Raw genomic sequence first — 7,217 nt, 5'->3', positions numbered from 1 at the left:
ACCCTCTGTGGGAGTCTGCAGCTTGAGGACATCACTCGGGTCTTCCCAGGACCCTTCAAGATGATATTGAGTTACCAGCATCTATAAGTATAATCAGGTGGGGTAAGCATGGCTTCTTACCCAGGACTGAATGTCTACCTGGCTAGGAACAATTACTGGATTTGGAGTCTAATGCCTTCTGTAGTAGATTAACAAATGGTCAACTTGTAACACCCAGTTGAGCTGAATCAGTGTGGTTCTGGGTGAAGAAGGCCTACTGATGGATTTTTGCCAATGGCATAAAAGGAGAACTGGAAGAGAGGGTGGGTGCTGTTCATTCTCCTGGAGAAGCTTGTCACACTGGTTTTCCTGATATGAACTAGGCTGTTTTCATCATCAGAGGAGCTCAGATCCTCACTGTCCCTGAGGATGACTGCAGTATTCTTCAGGGGAGCTCTGGTCTTTACCGCATCGCTTCCTGACTCCAGTACAGATCACTCAGCTGCTGGCACAGATCCTTCATCCCACTGGTGTAAACTTTCTAGCTTCTATCACTGACCTTTGGGCCTTCCCAGTACAGATCCTTGTCACAGACTTGTGTGAGACATTGTTGGGGGCTCTTGATCTCCAGCTGGACTCCTGGAGGACATTGCCATGGCTCTAGGTCTATAGTTAGACCCCTGCAAGACATTGCCATGGGATCCAGGCCCTCAGCTGGATTTTTTGGGTCTCTAATATATGGACAGATCTCTTGCTCCCTTTTGCATTCTTTGGGTGAATATTATAAAATAATACTATAAATAACATGTCCTGTATTAAATCTTTTCCCTTGCAAACCCTGACTACAACACCTTCCATAGCCAGAGAAAATATAAGAAATCCCAGGTCCCTTTGGCTTTTGAATCTACTCTGAAATTCCAAATGGATTGGTAAATCTGAGCTCTTTATTGCTCCTGGAAGCCAGGTCCTGCCTTATGTTGCTAAGACAGGTCCTAAGTTCCTCCCCTTTTTTTGATCCCTGCTGGTTGTTAAGAGGAAGAATACTAATTAACATCTCCATCCAATCCCTCCAGGGTTTGGTTCTTGCCTTAGCCCACTGGATTTTGTGACAGTCCTGTTTGCTTCCATGTTCTGTCTTCCCCTAGTCACTCCTTTTTGCACACTGCCAGCCTAGAACTCTACCTGTTACCTGCTCTTCAGAGACAAGTGAATGTAGTAGAACAAGCCTGTGTTTCGGAATTAACCAGATCTGGGTTTGAATCCAAGCTTGAGCACTTACTGCTTGTATGAGCTTGGTGGGCTTCTGTACCTAAGATTTCTCACGTGTCTCAAACGTTAGTATGTAAGTGCATCGGCATCTGCTGTCCTGCTGCATTTGTTATAAAGGCTGAGTTTCTGGTTGGCATCCCTCTGGGATCCAATTCAATTGTGCATGGTGATTCACAGACCGTGCTTTCAGAAACTGTCCCCCCAAGTGTCCAGGTCCTGTCCATTCTTAACGTGGTTCTGAAACTCACTCTGTCAGCTCTTGCCATGGAGCAGGGAAACTTGGGACTTAAGTGAGAATTATAATTACTCCCTTTCCTAATCTAAATGCAAGTGTGCACCTTAGACACCCTTCACCCAAGACCTACAGCTAGGAATGAAACCAACGTGCAGCTTGCCAAAGCTCCACCTGTATCCCTCAGACAAACGCAGGGCCCAGAAGCCCTGGCCCCGCCTCAGCTCAGGTTTAACACTAGTCCCTTCTCACCCTCTACTCCAGCCCTGCCCTTGGCTTCCCTGTAGCTTTACTTAAGAACGAGGCACCTGTCACGGATGGATACCATTTCTAGCTCCTTGTCAAGCAGACTCACATCCCCTGTCCATTTTCTAAAACTTGATCCAGATCCATTTAGCAGGAAAATGGATTTCATTATAATCATTACCTGTGTGGACAAGCAGCCAAAATTTATTATCTGTTGGTCAAAAATTGCCTTTCTATCTAACAGCTCTTGATGAGTATTTACAGGTGAGTATGAGCTTCTTGTCTACCCTGCTTCCCAAGGGGGTTGCTGGTGTTCACACAGCCCACAAAAACAGGAGGCCCCAGACCTCACATATCCCAGGACTCCCTTTCTCCAAGGGTACACAGAGCACTTGCAGCTGGGAAGGGGACTGGAAAGCTGACTTTTCCGTCCTCAAAGTCCAACCCCCCTTCACCTCCTCTTCCTCTAGGGAGCTTTGCCTGCTTTCAGTGCTCGGTCTTCCCCACTTGTTTCCTGCCAAGTCATACTGTTACAGCAAAATGGGCCAAACGCAGGAAGATGCTGCACTGAGGAGGTCTAGGAGACAGCAACTTTATTACACTGGTGGGTCTGACTGGAAAGGCTCCCAAAGAGTCAGAGCCCCACCCAGTGGGGGTTTCAGGACTTTTAAGGGGAGAGCAAGTAGGAGGTACAACAGCAGATTTGGTGCATTATGATTGGACGACTGAGTGACATCATAGGTTTCCAAAGGAGTTTAAACATCTCAGGTTACATTGCAAGGCCATCAGTTACACAAAGACAATAAACACAGGGGTCACACAAAGGAAGAAGTGTTCTGTTATCAGGCCTGCTGGGGCATGTCCACTTGGTTTTGGAGGGCATTCTTGGAGGTCCTTTACTTAAAGTTTAATTCCCCTTCAGTATCACAGAGCACTGGACCAGGTCCTCCTTGCGGTGCCCTCTGTCTCTTCTGTTTGTATCCTTCTCACTTGTCTAGGATCACTGCAGAGTCTTGGAATAGGGTCCAGGTTCTAGGTTGTCCTTGATGAATCAAGAGGCAGGAGGACTGATCAGGGATCTGCTCACAGGCCTCACTCTGGAGTACCCATGACGGGAACTGGGAACAGGGATCTGCTGCAGAGAGGAGGAGCCAGGAGCCTCCTCCTCCAGGGTGAGGTGGAGATGCAGTACTAGAGGCTGCCATGTCCCCAGACATGACCCAGGTGGCACTCACTGGAGGAAGACCCACCCATGGGTATGTGAAGAGCACAGGTCAAGGAACAGGAGCAGGTGATATTTTGGCAGGAGGAAGAAGTCACTGCCAGCTCCACTGAATCAGAGAGAAGCAAGATAACATCCCCAGAACACCAGGATGGGGCTCAAGTTAGGTGTCCAGCATTGAAGAAACTAGGCTTGTGCACTGGAATCCATCAGAATTACAGAGTGGAGATCCAGGCGTGGTGGCTCACACCTGTAATCCCAGCACTTGGGAGGCTGAGGCTGGAGGATCATTGTGAGTTCGAGGCCAGCCTGGGCTACAAAGTGAGCTCAAAGGCTGGGGACTTAGCTCAGTGGCACAGCTCCTGCCTGGCAAGTGCAAGGTTGTGAGTTCAATTTCCGGTACTGGAAAAAAACCAAAGTGAGCTCAAGGCCAGCCTGAACTACATAGCGAGAACCTGTCTCAAAAAAAAAAAAAAAAAAAGAATTACAGAATGGAGTCATTCAGATAGTGAAGAAAGTTATCCTCAGAGATAGAATCTGCCCAAACCTTCTGGTCCTCTGCCTCACACCCCAGGGCATCTCTCTAGGTTTAAGAGTCACCTGTTTCTCCCTCCTTACCTGAGCTCCATGGCCAGATCTTCTCTTTGAATCCAGCCCCAGCTATGTGCCTACATCTGTGAACTGGACGACTTGAACAATATCCTGGTTCTTCTTTGGCCCAAGTCTGCAGGGCAGAACTACAGAAGGGAAGGCCTGGCCAGCACTTTCTCACCCATAGTACCTGAAGCTGTGTCTGTCCAGTCCCATATCCAGTCTCACACATGACATAGACCCAGCTCACTCAGGCATTGCACTCAAGAGAGGAGTGGAAAAACCCTGCTGGGGCAGCGGGCCAGCTTCAGAATTCACCTGAACTTCCCAGGGATCCTCTCTGCCACTCCTCACTTACCTTTCATCTTAATATCAAGGAGACTTGAGTTCAAATGTACCCCTTACTAGCTGAGCACCTTAGGCACGTTCACTTCTCCAGAAATGGGGATAATAAAACCCGTGGATAAGAAGCTTCTGTCCCCACTCTCCGGTGCCAACCGGACAGTTCACTGCTCCCAGACTGAGACTGAGCACTCGATAAACACTTACTGACTTGATTTATGACCAGGACACAAAGCTGTAGGCAAGGACCCACCACGGCAGCCAAGGATATCAGCTGAGTGTTTCTGGGCACCAGGGATGGCACAGCTCAGCGTATGTGGGAAGGGCTGGCAGCCTGATTGCACGGCTAGGTATAAACCTCTTAAAAGATGAATCACCACATAAGTATTTTACCATCACAGCAGCATGAGGGATGAGTCATCTCAAAAGAGGGAGAGGGAAGGGGACACGGGCAGAACAAGGAAGGAGCAAGGACCTTTCTACTCAGGCCAGTTCTCTTAGACTGTGTGTCAAAGATCTAGTATGTTTTTAATCACCTTATTACTTATAATAGTGCCTAGTGGAAGAAGAAATAATGATTTAAGCATGAGAGTCATTTTCCAATTGATTTTCTTTCTCTTCATTTCCTTTTGACCCAGTAAAGAAGGCACAGGCTCACTATTCAAAAGAATCATAACTCAGTTCTCATTCATGGATTTTGTTTAAGAAAGCGCTTAATATTTTTCTTCTTATGTCCCAGAGAACTACATTTCAGGTATTTAATCATCTTTACAGCCCCCAAATATTTGGGATTTATGGAAAGCATTTAAACTCAGTTGAAAAAAATAAAAACAGAGTGTCCTAAATTCGGGGTGAACTTTTAGTCTCATTATGGGTGTTAATTTATGATTCAACAATGATTTCAAGACTCTACGTCAAACCCTCCAAGGCTTGTATTTTCTTATTATTCAACTCTGTTTTATTCTCAGTGTCACATGAATCACACATTCAATCACACAGAGTACAGGGTCCCCCTGCCCCCATCCACATAATTCAGAGTCTGAGTCTACAGAATTATGAACTCCTTGGGGAAAAGACCATGGTAGTCCTTCGGGTATCTCATTTCCCCAATGATGAAAATGCCTAATCCTTCAAGAGTCTGATTTTGGAGGGGATCAGAGCTCCTGGGAGCCAAGCTTCAAAGCCAGAGTGTATCTGCCACTCTGAAGAAGGTTCCCAGCTACTGCAATTCCATGAGGAGTTACTCCAAAGGAATGTGTGCTCACTAAAGTGGCCTTAATTTCTTGGTATGCATAGTAGCGCTTTTAGGAGGTGAAGAAGGAGCTGAGATTTGGGGCCTCAGTTTTGGCAGCCATGTCTTCTCATCTTAAGAGACAGAGAAAGTGCTTGGAACCCACTGGGCAGCGAGGTAGGGCTTCCAGGCAGTTTTGGATGGCAGGGGGAATTACAGTAGTCCCCAACTTCCTCCCACTGCCCAAGGCTGTGGGCACACCATGAAACACCTCTGCAGGTGCCATCCTGAGGAACTCCATGCATGTCACCCACCCTGGCTTTGAATCTCTGTCTCTGTCTTCCCTGGGTGTCATCCTGCTGTCTTCCCACCTTGCATCTCTCTTTCTAACCAGTGCATTCAAACTGATTTGTTTCGGTATCTGTCAGGATTTGGAGCTCAGCTGTTGTCCAAAATGACCTGCTCACAACCCTTGTCTGTAGACAGTAAAGGCCTCACCTTCACCCCCCACCCAAGGCTCTGGGATGCCCAGGTTCTGTCTCCCTACAAACCTGATTGGACAGCTGGTGTAGCTGACACCCCCAGCGAGAGCAAAGTGCAGCCTGCACTTTGTCACTTGCCGGTGTCTCTGAACCCAATCCTCATTCTCCTGCAGAAAGCCCAGCTGCCTCCTCCACCTTTTCCCACCAAAGCTGGCCCTCTAAGCCAGGCCTGGTGATGGATGCCTACAATCCTAGCACACTGGGAGGCTGAGGCAGCCCCAGACTGGCAACATACCAACTTAGCAAGACTCCATCTCAAAATAAAAAATAAAGTAAGAGCCGTGGATGTGGTTCACGATGGCCTGGGTTCAATCTTCAATATCACAAAGAAAAGATTAAAAAAACAAATTAAGCTGGCCTTCCAGAGGCATACTGAGGTCTGCTTAGAAGCAGAAGTACTTTTTCCACAGTGTGTCGCGTGAAGCGGGGGTGGGGTGGGAGGCAAACATGCAAGACAGAGATGACAATGGGAGAAATGCGGCTGCCATACTCAGGAGCCCAGCACCCACCAGAAGCCAGGCAGAGGCAAGGAAGGAGATTTCCTTACAGCCATCAGAGGAAGCGGGCACTGCCAGGACCTGCATCTCAGACTCTGGCCTCCAGGACCAAGAGACCATAAGCTTCTGTTGTTTCAAGCCACCCAGCTGTAGTGACCCATTAGTGATCCTTGGGAACTGATATATATACAGCCCAGGGGCAAAATGACATAAAAAGCAAACCGTGAGAGAAGAAAAGCAAATGGCAGTAAAAACGTAAACAGTGGTCAACCTCAGTGGTAATCAAGGAAATGTGACGTAAAACAATGATCTGCCCTTTTTGCTCTTCAGGTAGCAAAGATTGAAAAGAATTACAATGCCTGGGTTGGCGTGGGGACGGGAAATGTGCTGCTACTGGGAGTAAGTGGGAACAAATCCTGCGGACAGTAATACGGCGATGGATCCCAGAGCTGTGAACTCATCACAGTCAGGGAAGTAATTGGGTAAGTGTGCAAAGAGCTATGCGTAATACCATTTCCATCTGAGCACTGCTTATGATAGCAAAATAAGAAAGGAAAGGAATTTAAAGTTCAAACAATGGGGAATTGTTAAATAATTTATGTTATGTTCTCACAAGAAAATTATTATGGAGCCATTAAAAATGACGATGTCAATCCATATTTATTGACAGGAGAGATGTTCAAATATTTCGCTAAAGGAGGAAAATGCCCAGTCATCTAATGTCGTGTGTGTGGTGAGAACAAAAACAAGGATACGCACCCTATTACTGGATTGTTTGTCTTCTGACTTTCTAATTTTTCTAAAGTGGAAATCGATACTTTAAAAAATACATATGGTAAGGAGATGTGATGGATCTGAGCACTTCCCCTGCAGAGCCACATTCCGATGTCCCTGGAGGAGATGGTCGTGAGGACAGCCTTCCTCCACCCATGGAGTGCTCGGCACAGGCCGATAGTGTGGAATTGGCAAGGATGAAAGATGCCTCTCCTCTTGCTGCTTTCGGCTTTGAAACCCTTTCCTGATCTCCATACCTCTCCCCAAATCAACAAGTGTTTTCAGTTCCCAT

Source organism: Chinchilla lanigera, unplaced genomic scaffold, assembly GCF_000276665.1.
Source record: "Chinchilla lanigera isolate Chin_1 unplaced genomic scaffold, ChiLan1.0 scaffold00088, whole genome shotgun sequence".
In the NCBI taxonomy this organism is placed as follows: domain Eukaryota; kingdom Metazoa; phylum Chordata; class Mammalia; order Rodentia; family Chinchillidae; genus Chinchilla; species Chinchilla lanigera.
The sequence above is the reverse complement of the archived record's forward strand: the minus strand, read 5'-3'. Positions refer to the sequence as shown.